Raw genomic sequence first — 15112 nt, 5'->3', positions numbered from 1 at the left:
AGGTATGGTTGCCAACGCAGTTTGGATTTTTGTTAATCTGGTGCTGCACCATAAAATGGCAAGCAAGGCTGTGGCACCTTAGGTCTGTGTCAGTCACGTGGTCGCAGATATAAGTTGACTACTTGTTGCTTGATACCCCCGACTCGAAGTCGTACAGATAAGCCAGCTCCGACTTAAAGTTGTATTTTTTGGAGTGCATTTTGAGGAGATGGGCGGCTGCAAAAGCATGTCAGAATAGGCACAACCGTCTGTATGTTTGTTTGATGTCATGCTGCGAGTTCTATTGCAGTAGAATCGACATTTGGGGAAGCCGAGACCATGTGGTCGAAGAAAAGCAGTTTTTGCCCAATCTTTTTTCCTTGTGGACTTGCGTCAGAGCTGTAAAAGAACTTCTGTGGCACTTTACGTGTGCATTACTTCCACATCGCTCGGGTGTAGCCTTTCCGGGGGCCTTAATTTGCTATGAGGAGGGAACTAGAGTGGATGCCTGCACTAACTCCTGCAGTCTGGGTGACCTGGACATCCAGATCGCCGACCCACCCTGCTCGTTTCCCTTCCCAGTTCCCACTATGGAGGCCACGCTAAACCACTTTTTGAGGACTAGCCCTGCACTTCTGCCAGCAGGCAACTGTCGATCTACGCAGCCAACCATGTCGCCAGACTTTAGCACACCTGGACATATGGACCACAATATGCGAGCCCTGCTAGAAATTAAGGAAACGATCTTGGCACCTTTCTTTAAATTATACCCAAGGGTGAATTTTCGTAGAAAACTTGGCAAGCCCTTTGCTTCTGAAGCTTGGTGATGCGGTAATGCAGGTGGCAACTTTTTTGTGTAAGATTACATGACATTCTGCTGACCGCTGCGCTTCGCATGAATATTGGCTAAATACGCGCTGCTTTCGTTCAAGCAATCTACAGTATGTAGTTGACGAGCTAGCAGTACCATCCCTCCCCAGCTGAAAAAGTCCATTGGTTCTGATCGGAATTTTTCCAATTGGTTCCATTTGGTTTCAGTGGCATCATAAATCAATTGGTTCTAAACTGGAACCAATTAGATTTTCTCCCGGGACCATTGCGGAACATTCTGCCTTGTGCCAACATTTTACAGAGAAATTGAAATTGAGAATTGCACACTGTTAGGGAAGTGAAGCCAACAAACCATCCTAAATGTATCGCACACAAGGAATGTCAGCTCAATACATATCCACAGAACATGCTCTTTGCTTCTACTTATATGACCTTTGTCTGTAAAGTTTCGAGACCGATTTATTTTCTCAAGAATAGATTCCCCAAAACAAATGTTGGTGCGTATGTGTAGCGTTTCTTTTCGGACTAACCTAAGCTATTTATGTGTTAATTGCTGTGGCAGCCGCTGGATGGCACTAGATGTAGAAAAATACGTTGTCACTAGTCTGCGCATTCTACTGTGAGTGAGAATGTGGAGAGATGGACGTCCACCTCGAACATCGTGTAAACATAAAATTCTTTGTGAAGCTTGGCAAAACAGCCGCACAGGCGTATGAGCTCCTTCGTGACGCTTACGGCGAGACATTATCGCTGGGCGCGAGTTCTCGAGTGGCACAAGAGTTTAGTTTTGGGGAGAACGTCGGTGGAAGACGACACTAGGCAGGGGCGGCCTTCAACCTCACGGAATGAAAACAACGTGGCTCGGATCAGGTAAATCGTACAGCAAGACCGCACCATTACAGTCGCATGCTATGAGATGATCTCGACATTAGTAAGACAACATGCCACCAAATTTTGCGTGAAAACTTGGGGAAACGAAAACTGAATGCCAGACTTGTGCCGCACACTCTCACACAGGACCAGAAGGACACGCGGTCATCGGCTAGTGAGCGCTGATTTGCTCTCTGAGGGAGAGAAGAATGCTGCATTCGTTGACAGCATCATTGCTGAAGACGAACCATGGTGTTTTCAATTGCGGCCGGCAGCACGACATGGTGGACAAGGCGGTGATAGCGCCAGTGCCCATAGCGTGCGTCTCTGTTGAAGCAAAGCGGCTTCTTGAAGTTGTGGCACTTTTGGTGCGAATTTTAGAGTCTGGCTAGATAAGCAGCAGTATATGATTGTCGGTCGGTTACTAATAAGATCCTGCGCTTAAGTTTGGGTGCATTACAAGCACGGATTAAAGTTTTATCGATATGAGCATGGAATCACTAGTTCGCAAGTGCCGCAAAAAACTCCGAAACTTGCGAAGTTAGCATAGTAAAGTTCGACAGAAAGTTAGGATAGTAAAGTGCGACAGACACTTTGATCTGTAATTTTTTGAGCGTTCACATTCTTGTTCTTTCGGCACTCACCCGAAAGCGGAAAGAAACTACTTTAACGAGCCCAACAAGTCTGACGCTATATTTCGTGCACGTGCTTACACGAGCGCGGCCCTTATTCGCATAATTACAGTATGTTCATTTATTGTGCGCTGATCTTATAAGGACACAACTGAATACGAAAAATATCAGCATTTGGCAAAACTGGCCACGGTCCGTGGCGTAATATAACTGCACTTACCAATTACAACAGTGATCAAAATCAACTTTTTAATGTGGCTGTATCAATGAAGCCAGAAAGATCAAAACCCTTGAGCTACAATTTATACTCATGATTCGCTGCTTGTTTAGGTAAACAGAAAAGCTGTACCAGTGGTCTCCATTTTCTCACGGAGGAATTCTGTTCGATGGTTCTGAATGTGGAGCTTTACTGCACTGATTTAATCGTATCCGACTATAGTCCACCTGCAGCGTATGTTGGTCACATATGTGGTAAAAAAAGAGGCAGTGTAGCTGCTGTTTGAATCGGCAGCCAGGGGGTTGTTCGAGCTTTATAATACAGTCCAAATTAGCGCTCAAAATGTGTTTTTGACTAGCAGGGGAAAATGCTTTGATCAAGTAAGCAGACGACAGTTGCAATTTGCAAAGGGGAAAAGCAGCTGGTGAGGATCAGGTAACAGCAGATCTGTTGAAGCACGAGGAGAGATGTGCTAGAAAAACTAGCCACCGTAGCTGTATACGCAATGCCTTATGACCTCGACCGTGCCAGAAGCTTGGAAGAACGCAAATCATTATCTTAATTCATAAGAAAGGAGACGCCAATGACTTGAAAAATTACAGACCGATCAGCTTACTGTCCATTGCCTACAAGGTATTTACTAAGGTATATGTCGCTAGTAGAGTCAGGGCAACCTTTAGACTTTAATCAACCAAATGATCAGGCAGGCTTTCGTAAAGGATATTCCACAATACATCATAATCACACTATCAATAAGGTGATAGAGAAATGCGCAGAATATAAACAACCCCTATATATAGCCTTCATTGATTATGAGAAAGCATTTCGACTCAACGGAAACCTCAGCAGTCATAAAGCCATTGCGGGAATCAGAGTGTAGAAGGGACTTATGTCAAAATACTGGATGATATATATAGCAACTCTGCACAGCTACCGTGGTCCTCCATAAAGTCACCAATAAAATTCCAATAAGGAAGGGCGTTAGGCAAGGAGACACAATCTTGCCAATGCTATTCCCCGCCTGTTTACAGGAGGTATTCCGAGGCTTAAATTGGGAACAGTTGGGGATAATAATTAAGAGTTAATGGAGAATACCTAAATATCAGATCTGCGATATCTGCTGCTGATGACATTGCCTTCCTGAGTAACTCAGGAGGTGAAGTACAAATCATGATTAATGAGCTATAGACAGGCAGAGCAGAACGGTGGGTCTAAATATTAACATGCAGAAAACCAAAGTAATGTTCAACAGTCTAGCAAGGGAACGGCAGTTCACAATCGGCAGTGAGGGGCTGGAAGTGGTAAAGAATCTTCTTAGGGCAGGTAGTGAGAGCTGATCCGGATCACGAGAAGGAAATAACTAGAAGGACAGAGCATGGGGTGGCGCGCATTTGGCAGGTTCTCTCAGATCATGAATGGCAGTTTACCAATTTCCCTCAAGAGAAATGTGTACAACAGTTGTATTTTACCTGTATTCACCTACGGGGTAGAAACCTGGAGGCTAACGAAAATGTTTCAGCTTAAGTTAAGGACAACGCGCCAAGCCACGGAAAGAAAAATGATAGGTGTAACGTTAAGAGGCCGGAAGTGGGCAGAGTGGGTGAGGGAACAAACACGGATTAATGACATCCTAGTCGAAATCAAGAGGAAGAAATGGGCTTGGCAGGGCATGTACTGCGAAGGCAAGATATCCGCTGGTCCTTAAGGGTAACGGAGTGGATTCACAAGAGAAGGCAAGCGTAGCAGGGGGCTGCAGAAGGTTAGGTGGGTGGTCGAAATTAAGAAGTTTGCAGGCATAGGGTGGGCGTAGCTGTGAAAGGACAGTTAATTGGAGAGGAATGGGAGAGGCCTTTGCCCTGCATTGGGTGTAGTCAGGCTGATGATGGTGGTGATGATGACATTTTGTTAATTTCAGCTTTTATAAGAACATTTAAAAGTCGTCATCAAAATAACGTTCACTTTGAATGTTAAACTAATGTATTCTGTACAGCATATAAACGTTATTTGTTAATTTTTATCAACAATGCGCAGTCGAAAAGCACAACAGAACATTTCCTGTTGTCACAACAAATTTTCTGTAATGCTTTCATAATGTAATTAACTTGTACATGTAGTACCAACAGAAATGTTTGGTTTAGATTGGTTTGGTTTATGGGGCTAAGTTAACGTCCTAAAGCGACTCAGGCTATGATCGATGGACGCCGTAGTGAGGGTCTCCCGGAATTTCGACCGCCTGGGGTTATTTAACGTGCGCTGACATCGCACAGTACACGGGTCTCTAGAATTTCGCCTCCATAGAAAGACGCGGGTTCGATCCCGGCCGCGGCGGGTCGCGTCTTTCGGGTCAGCAGCCGAGCGCCATAACCACTGAGCCACCGCAGCGGCTCAACAGAAATGTTTGCAGTAACAGATTTTTCTGTAGTTACTACGGAGAAGTACTGCAGAACTACAAGCTACACAAATGTACTACAGAAAAAAACTACAGTTCTACAGAAAAATACTGCAAAACAATAAAAATTATCTGTTACAAGATATTTGGCTCTATTTTGACACGTTTTTGTCGTCTGTTTCGACTAGGTGTACTGTTCCAATGAATCGTATAATACTACTGCAACTTAAATTACATTTTTATACATGTATCACTATTGCAATGCGTGGTGATACCTAGGGTAGGGTTGAAAGAACAAGTATAAACTGTACAGTGAACCCCACTGACTCGAACTCACTGATCACGATATACCAGTTAGATCGAAAGTTTCTTACGTCATGCCCTAAACTACAATAGGTGCCGGTGTGTTATCAATTCTCGAAACGTTTTCGCTATATAGTAAAACTCGGGTGCCGCCGTATCCACCCTGTGAAAACAAGATGAGGCCAACAGCCAGTGGTTTAAGTAGCCACACCCCTCCACCCCTGCCGGGGCACATGTGGGAAAGGGCTGCATCTTCGACTCCCAGCACGTGTAAGGGCTTCTTTAGAGTCGTGGCGGAAATGACGGCGCTGTAGCCATCGAGAGAGAAAGGGAGAAAGGATAAACCTTGAAGATTCGATTGTATTGGCCGCTACATGGCGGAGCCTTCAGTATTCCAAGGGTGGTGACCATCAGGAGCGCCTCCGGATCAAGGGCCGCCGTTGACTTACCGACGCGACCCCGCGCTCATGATTAGTCGGCCGTGCTTGTTGAGCTATCGTGCCTGATACGCGGGACTCCTTTCGTTGCAATTAAGTGCTTGGTTAGCGCGCGGCAGTCTGTGTTGCAAAATAAAGCAACTTATGGGAGGATTATGTTCTCACAGTGCGCGATCAGTACACGAGAATATTTCGGTACTTCGCCTAACTGAAACTGCGTTAGCTCGGAATTCTTTGCTTCTATCACTTCGATTCAACAAGGGTTTACTGTATTTCACTTCAGTCCTTCCGTCTGCTAACATCGCCTCCGTCGAGCACTTGGCACTTCTGTCGAGCATGAGAACGAAGTTGAAAATTACATTGAGTGCATTCGCACTTCATATCCTGAATTGCGCTGTCAACATCAGATGGTCACGACAAAGATAAGGAGGAGCTACAGAATACTATACTGCACCCCCAGTCACGCCGAATCCGCAACCTCTAGGCATGGGTAGAGTGGCCGATGATTTGAAGAAAAATGTGAAGTAGCGAATAATAATAATAATAATAATATAATATTAATAATAATAATAATAATAATAATAATAATAATAATAATAATAATAATAATAATAATAATAATAATAATAATAATAATAATTATTATTATTATTAATTAGTTTTTTTGGGGAAAGGAAATGGGCGCAGTATCTGTCTCAGATATCGGCGGACACGTGAACCGCGCGTCCGTAAGGGAAGGGATAAAGGAAGAGTGAAAGAAGAAAGGAAGAAAGAGGTGCCGTAGTGGAGGCCTCCGGAATAATTTCGACCACCTGGGGATCTTTAACGCGCACTGACATCGCACAGCACACGGGCGCCTTTGCGATTCGCTCCATCGAAACGCGGCCGCCGCGGTCGGTTTCAAGCCCGGTACTCCGGATCAGTAGCCGAGCGCCCTAATCATATCCGGAATAATTTCGACCCACTTTAAAATCACGTATCTGCTCTTTAGCTCTGCTCAGTGACATGGCTATTACTGACAAGAATTTATTTAAAGGTACTCTGTGCATCATCACCATCATTAGCCTGGCTACGCCCACTGCAGGACAAAGGCCCTGTCCCATATCTCTGCAATTACACCCTGCCCTGTGCTAGGTGCGGCTATCTCCATCAACTCGAACATAACATGCACTTAACTTCATGACTCATGGCTTGATTAATGAAGAACCTCCACTATTTTCTTTAGACTTCTCTATGGCATCCAATCGCACATAGTTAACACACATGTACAGTCTAGGACAAAAGTCGGTGTACCGCGTGCTTCGTAAACTAAGCCGATAGTTCTGTTATTACCCCCGGCTGGAGACCACACTAGTGGAGGTCCACGGACTTCTATTCGCCACTGTACAACCTCATTCCGGCAAAAGCATATCCTGGAACTTTTGCTGCCGATGGTACATACCTTGAAAGGACACCTGCATTTAACGTTCGCTAACAGGACATATATTTGTTCTCTCTTCTGCGTATGCAGGATATTCCCAACCCTACAAGGTTAATATTCTAGTTATATGCCATTAATATGTATATGACATGCTAACTCTGCTGCTGAATGCTGAATATAGCGCGTATTAACCCGTCGTAACGCTAACGCTGTGCGGCAAGACACTGTGTCACAGGTGGGCGTGAAGCATGGTCTACGCCATTTTTTCTCACTTTGCATGAATAAAGTTTTCTCGCCTTTGCCACCGTGGAAGATTACTCGAAGGACTACGGCGATACCGGCGACTCCATCCTCAGTCCCTGCTACAACGTTACAGTATTTAGACTTGGAAGTGCACATGACTTTGGCAACGCTCTGAAGCGTCATGTTCACTTGCTTACTGGCAACATTATCTAGGTTACTCATCTTGAGGAAGTAAAAAGGTTGGAGCACCTGGCGTTTGTCTGGCCGTGATTGAATACGTGCAATTTATCTGTCATCCATCTCAAGCCAGGCACGTATCCAGTATCCAAGGGAGGTGCCCGAAAGAGTCCCCCCCCTCCCCTGTTCTCTTGGCAGTGCTCAGTTACTTGCCAGCATATCCTACCCCCCCCCCCCCCCCCCCCCCATCATCCTCCCAGCTAGAAGAGAATTACCTTGAGGCTTTCCCGAAAAATATTCCCTGGCTACGTGCCTGTCTCAAGCATACTTCGCTTAAAGTATGCTAGGGTTGCTGTAATAAAAAAATTTGGACCACCGTCTTTACACAAATGAAGTCTCCAGCCAACGCACTGTAAATATATTCGAAGCACGAAGTTCTAAATTGCCCCCAAATAACACTTTCTTATTCAAATCACAGTCAGCTGTTCGCGATCATTTATAACAGCGCCTCAGCAATAAAGTTTTTTCTTTGGCACGTAATGACCACACAGATTCCCATTTAGATAACGTAATCGCACCCAGTGATCGAAAGACATTTCGCTAAGAACCAGTCGCTCTGCATAAGAAGCTTAGAATACCAACGTACCTTTGGCCAATAGAAACGAACTGCTGCTCCGACCTGTCTTCTTGTGTTGAAAATTTAGAACTTGTTAACTTTGGTCCATATTGTTCTGTGATTTTTTGCTAACGTATCGCTATTTGGTGTTGTGTTTAGTTGTTGTTCAGTTGCACTTCTTGGTTAGTTTTGTGAGTAAGCGCAATGAACTAGTGCCTCAACGTCATGGGCAATTGCGGCTAGCTACTTTTCATTTCTGAAGACAGCAGTGTAAATCTGCATGCACATGTGCACAGGAAGAAAGGAAACACGCAGTTCTACGCTTTCTTGCCATTCCTTTGCTAGAAAGGGACACGTATATATCGGCTGTATCAGCGAAGCTCGCTTCTGGCTTTTTAAAATAAAGTTTTGCGCTGTAAAGATATGGCTTATGCAGCAGAGTAATGCCAGTGATGGCGGACATCAGAATACAGGTGAATCTTGTTAACTGGTAAACAAGATAGCTAAATTCTTATAGTTAACGTTTTAACAATCGCAGTTATCCGCATGGTTGCAAATAGAGGTTTGTAGCTTGCCGCATGTGATGTCCATATCAGCTTTTAGAATTTCGAAAACAAAGGCACCCTCGGCGCTGTGGCTTAACAGATTTTAGTCACCTTCGCTTGTATTTCGATAACCACAAGCGTGCCATCAACACCCACCAGCACACGCCACCCATGGCTCATGTCCAACGTGACCTTAGTGCGCGGGCGAGCACCGCGCTGTGGTGCCCGCCCCCTCCTCCCTGCTCCAGCTCAAACGGGAGAGAAAGTCCCGTGACACGTGCTTGTGGGCACTGCTGGGCGTGCTCAACAGTAGTGTGGTTCACATTGACGAGCGAGATGGCCAAAATCTGTCGAGCCACAGCGCCGAGGGCGGTTGGGATTTCGAAATTCTAAAAACTGAAATGTACATTACATGTGTAAGTTACAAATCTCCATTTCCGACCAGGCGCATAACTGCAAACTGTTAAAAAGTTTATTATAAGAATCTAGCTAACTTGTTCACTAGTTGAGATGATTCACCTCTTTTCTGGTGTCCGCCAGTGGCCTCTCATTATTCTGCTGCATAAGCCATCTTTGTGACTCCAAAAACTCATTTAAGAAACTGTTGGCAGCCTTCCCGGAAAAACTGGTATAGACTTGCATTAGGATCACATGGAACGAACGAAAGTTATACGCCTACAGAAAATAAACAAAACAAGGACAATCTAAGGTAATAGTTATGGTGTACGGGGTTTAACATCCTGAAGCTACACATAGGACATAAGGAATGTTGTAGTAGTGGCACTGGTTAAAGTCTGGCTCCATCGAAGCGGAGTCTCTAATGATTCGAGCACAGGTGGAGAGGGAGTAAAGAGGGAGAGAGAGAGAGGAAGCGGCTGACACCCCGTAGACTGCAACAAAACAAGGTCCCGGTGCAAGGCAGTTGAATAACAAGACAGGAACACGCCATATCATCATCATCATCATCATCACCACCAGCACCACCACCGCCACCACCACCATCATCATCATCAGCCTGATTACACCCACTGTAGGTCAAAGGCCTCTCCCATTTCTCTCAATAAGCCCTTTCCTTTGCCAGCTGCGCCCACCCTATGCCTGCAAACTTCTTAACCTCATCTGCCCACCTAACCTTCTGCCGCCCCCTGCTACGCTTACCTTCTCTTGGAATACACTCCGTTAAGGACCAGCGGTTACCCTGACTTCGCAATACATGCCTATACCTATCAGGCGTTGAAAAAGTTAGCGATGGAAAATATAGGGCGAATACAAGTAGGAAGTTACATAGAATTATAATGCATATTTGCGTGTTTACAAACAGATAAGGTAGAGGCAGCGGTTGGAAAGAGCAAAAATATTCTCCAGGCAACGAATCGGGTCGAAATTTTTCTTACGGTTTCGATGTAGCGGCGAAACTACGTGTTCGGTGAATAAGAAAATCGGCGATGGCGGCCCTACACGGGTACGGCATCAGAGCGATCAGCTGTCCCTGCAAACACTATGAAAGAGTGGATTCCCGCGAAGCGCACTCACCTAGCTGCCCGGGGCGGTCTGACGCCCCGATGGGATCGTCCTCTATCTCGCTCGGGAGCACCAGGCAGACGCATCAGTCCTTGCCAGCAGCACGGCACACATCGCAGGGGACGCTTTCCCACCAGACACGCAACGGCGCAGCGATCACGTCAGAGGCGCCCCGTCCCGCATCGGACGCTGCACCTAGGAATCGCGCTGTGAGCGGAAAGAGGAGCCGCGTCGCCTAAACACGAGGGTGCGAGTGACGCACGCTGGGAGTTGGAGAGAGCGAGAAAAAATGGCAGTGGCTTAGCTCGGCTATGCCAGGATATATGTAGCGAAAGCAAGTGTGAAACTCCCCGGTTGGCCTTGTTCACATATCCCACAACGTATGAAGCACAGGCATAAACGTCCAGTATGACCTGTGGGTCCATGTTTGATTTCAGCACCGAGGCTACCCAAGGATTGAAGGGGTCGCGTCACTCTTACGCCTATTCTCTAGGCTAACGGCACGTTTTTCCTCGGTTTCTTGAGCCCCGCCGCTGAATTCTCTTGGTCGCATTCCATCGTTCATCACGAGCCGTCTTCAGTGGAGCAGGGACTCAGGTCTCTCCTCCGGCTGCTGTCGCTGCTGCTAGCGGTCGAGACACCGGACGTTAAACGTGCCTGTCTCGCGGCTGCATATGCGCGGAGGCGTTAGCCAGTCGTTCGGCGCGCTGTTCGTCTGTTTCCTGGCGATTCGTTTCCCCTTCTCGTTCCGCTGTCGATTCCAGGCCTCCTCCAGCTTATCAGAATTGTCGCCGTCCATACTGTCGCCTCAAATGTGGTTGCAGCGCACGCCAGCTCTCCTTTTCAATCCTGTGACTAGCGAGCGGATGCGAACGCAGCGACGAGGAACGCGTTGTCACGCCCTACCAAACGGCGGCGGCGGCGAGCGGCGTGGTGTGACGTCATGCCAGATGGCGCGGCGAGTGCGCGAAGCACAGTAACCTTCCGCGGCGAGGCGCGCGTTGTGACGTCACGTGCCTCGATGGAGTACCGCCACGGCGAAATCGCGTGTCTAAAAATTAATGTGGATTAGCTCAGTTAATCCAGGATATACAAAGAGAAAGATGTCGGCGTTCACTGGGCTCATTAGCGTTGGCGTTGACAATGTTCTAGACGGCGATGGCTTTGAGGCAACTGGCTCCCTGGATATGCGGACGCCTCATTCGTGCTTTCATACATGTGGGGTGGTGAGAGAGAGATGTGACCTGAATGCGTTAGCGCTGACAGGGTTGTGGCTGACATGCGGCGCCGCAGCAACAGCTAGGCCGCAGCGTTCATTTGGTGATCAATCTCTCGCGATCAACCATTAACTGCATGCCACCTCCCAGGGCACAGGGAGGGCGCGCTGCGCCTATCCAGTGTGCAGAACGCAACCAAAGCAGGCTTTTGCAATTGGACACCAACGCCACGTACATGAAAGCGAGATTGAGGTTTCCACTGACCCACGGAGCCGGTTGTGCGCTTTTCATTTCGTGAAAATGAACGGCCTTTGCAAAGTTGTCAACGCCAAAGAACTCTTATGAACGCCGTCGGCTCACTTGTTTTGCTTAGTTTTCGAGGAAAAGAAATAACACAGTATCCGTCTCACATATTTCGGCGGACACCCGAACCGCACCGTAAAGGAACGGATAAAGTAGGGAGGGAAAGAAGAAACTGAAAGCTGAAAATTTAAACATGGATTTTGAGGACAGGCGAGGCGCTGCGCACGGCGGAACACCTGTGGCTCGGTGCTACTAGTGGCACATGCGCAGTAGTGATTAGGGAGCGAGAGAGAGAGAGAGAGAAATATCCGCGGCGAGGCGCGCGTTGTGGACGTCATGTACCCTCCCTCGGAGCACCGCCACTGCGAAATCGCAAGTTCGCGGCCAGTAAAGCTTTCGCTTTAAAACTTATTAACGCAAGGGTATTGGGGCATCCTCGCACCGGTCCCAGCAGGGCCCCAATGCGCTCAAACGAGACGAAGGGAGAAGCGGGCGAGTGGCGCGCCCTCTGTCGGGGCAGTGCCGTACATTGCGAGGAGGTCTTCTGTGCATGATGGCGCTGCATAAGCGCCATTTTTATTTATGAATTTGCTTCCGGGATTTTTCGCTCGCGGCCGACGCCGACGACACCGGTTTTTCTGCGAGACAGGGCGCTTAACGCTGTCGCGTTAAAATGGCCGTGGTTTAGCTCTGGTTGAAACAAGAGTGACGCGATAGCTACAGCTGGCCGAGCGGAACTCGCTCAGCTCGAATTGCAAAGTGTCTTTCGCGGCTCCGTTTCGCTGGGCGTTCCTTGTTCATCTTCCTCCCTGGACGTGGATTCAACCCCCCCCCCCCCCCTTTTTCCCTCTGAACTCCCCCACCCCCGCTCGGTTTCGCCGGCGCGCCGCGCCGCCGGCAGCTGCTCCGCACCACGTGGCCAACCACGAGACCAGCCACGCCGCGGCCACGGAGCTCAAGGTGTCCCATGGAGCACAAGGGGTGCCACGCAGCTCAAGGGGTGCCACGCTGAAGGCTCGAAGTGCTAGTGTAATGCACTTATCGCTACAAAACAGCCAGCTAAAAATTGGAATAGAATCGCAACTGCAATAAATTTGTGAGTGAAAGAAGCAAGCTATCCCATTTTCTCCTTATCACTCCAATTGATCGCTCCGAAACTTTTTGCTCAGTTAATCTTCCCTCGGAGTGTCCCTCCTTTCATCTACAGGTGGGGAGGGGTACCGTTGACAGGTGGTAGGTTTAATAATAATAATTGTTTTTTTTGGGGGGGGGGGAAGGAAATGGCGCAGTATCTGTCTCATATATCGTTGACCACCTGAACCGCGCCGTAAGGTAAGGGTAAAGGAGGGAGTGAAAGAAGAAAGGAAGAGACAGGTGCCGTAGTGGAGGGCTCCGGAATAATTTCGACCACCTGGGGATCTTTAACGTGCACTGACATCGCACAGCACACCGGGCGCCTTAGCGTTTTTCCTCCATAAAAACGCAGCAGCCGCGGTCGGGTTCGAACCCGGGAACTCCGGATCAGTAGTCGAGTGCCCTAACCACTGAGCCACCGCGGCGGGGACAGAAGTAGGTGAAGAGAGGAAAATTCTCCCAAACATAACTTGGCAGGGGAGGAGGCTTCACTGAGACGCGCCTACGCCCTCCCAATGCTATCGCATTGAAAGATTGCCTTCTCCGACCCACCAAGAACGCCGCTTGCGGCACGTGGGCTGGCGTGGTGGTGCAGGTGACCTGCAGGGACATCAACACCACCGCAGCGTACCTGCGACACAAGTGCTTATGCGCAGCCTCCACCCACTCTGGACGTAGTATGCGCTTTGCACAAATGAGTGCCGAGTGGATGTGCCGAGTGGATGTGCGTACAAGGCTATTGCCACCTGGAACGCCACGCCACCACGGGATTGCGTTTGGGTTGTTCGGCACGCTGCGTAAGTTGCGGGCAGTATCCGACCGCACATTTCCAAAGAAGCATTCCGTGCATAATATATCGCCCACAATATTCACGTCAAATCGTCGATCAAACTCTTGTACGACAAACCAGAGCACCGTCTGGTACTGCCACAACGACGCTCATGGCGGTTCTGACACTTCTGTCGTGTCATCGCGCGACAAAAGGCTCAAGAGGACATTAACTACACTGGGAGCACCTATCATGCAAATGAAGGAGCCACCCAAATTCAAGTTAAACGTAGATTTAGAAACAGTGGATGTAGTTTGCACTGTTTCTTCCACCCCATTTAGAATGACATCACAGGCCGAAGAAGGTATCACAATGCACCATGCACCAACTCGCGTTTCTGCACTTCTCAAGCATTTTGCTACCTATGCTGTCGCAGTCTTCCGACATGCGGCTATGTGCTACAACCACCGCTGAGAAAATGCTTGCCAGGGAAAGTAGCATACCTGTGACAATACGAGCGCACATAATATGCATTGGTTGCACGCAGTATGGCTTCAAAGGCGTTTGGGAGTGCAAGAGAGTAACAACTTTTTAACATTTCCCTTGCGAACGACGCAGGAAATAACAATAATAATTGTTTTTTGGGGAAAGGAAATGGCGCAGTATCTGTCTCGTATATCGTTGGACACCTGAACCGCTCCGTAAGGGAAGGGATAGAGGGAGTGAAAGGAGAAAGGAAGAAAGAGGTGCCGTAGTGGAGGGCTCCGGAATAATTTCGACCACCTGGGGATCTTTAACGTGCACTGACATCGCACAGCACACGGGCGCCTTAGCGTTTTTCCTCCATAAAAACGCAGCCGCCGCGGTCGGGTTCGAACCCGGGAACTCCAGATTAGTAGCCGAGCGTCCAAACCACTGAGCCACCGCGGCGGGTCCGAAGCCGTCTGGATGAGATTTAAATTTGGTTTTGAGGATAGGTTACCCGCATGAACCAGTAAGATGTAGGAGGATAAGAAGAGCGAAGGGCATATGCGGGACAGTAGCTGTGCGCCCGAGGTGGATATCGCAGCAAGCTTCCAGCGGGGCAGGGCGCTTTGCCTTCGCCATGTAAAGGCAGGCAACGGCACTCACCTTCGCAGCTGCTGGCGGCGCGCCGATGTCCACTGGTCGTCAAAGAGAGGGGACCTCCTCTGGTCGACGTGGCACGGCCCCCGCCGGGACCTGGAGCTCTGCTGCTGGTTGTTGTTGTTGATGTTGTTGGTGGTGGTGGCTCGAGGCTGCTCGCACCGCACGAGCGGCGGCGCCTCTTCTACCTCGTCTAGAAGGCTAACGCGCTTCCTTCTTTAGCTTGCTCTGCCTTCCTTCGGCGGCTCAGCGGTAAAACATTTGCGAAGATTCGACGCTAGAGAGTGCATAGGAAATATATTAGGTACGCCAGCATATTCTTCTCGTACTTAAGCTGAGAGCAAAGAAAACGAAATAATCTGAGAGCACCTAGAGACTACTGTT

The 15112-nt window shown here is 48.4% G+C and overlaps 1 protein-coding gene across 1 annotated transcript in view; it reads right to left on the bottom strand.

The window, feature by feature from the left end:
- The window catches only part of LOC144121563 (kelch-like protein 17), a 74267-nt gene extending 59430 nt beyond the window's left edge, over window positions 1-14837 (bottom strand). The window contains exon 1 of the mRNA XM_077654838.1: window positions 14735-14837. The gene's annotated coding sequence lies outside the window, so the exon portion shown is untranslated. The remainder of the gene's footprint in view (window positions 1-14734) is intronic.
- Window positions 14838-15112: the final 275 nt, after the last annotated feature.

This window comes from Amblyomma americanum, chromosome 2 (genome assembly GCF_052857255.1).
Source record: "Amblyomma americanum isolate KBUSLIRL-KWMA chromosome 2, ASM5285725v1, whole genome shotgun sequence".
NCBI classification, from domain to species: domain Eukaryota; kingdom Metazoa; phylum Arthropoda; class Arachnida; order Ixodida; family Ixodidae; genus Amblyomma; species Amblyomma americanum.
Note: the sequence above shows the minus strand (reverse complement) of the source record. Positions and strands in the feature narration are given on the sequence as shown.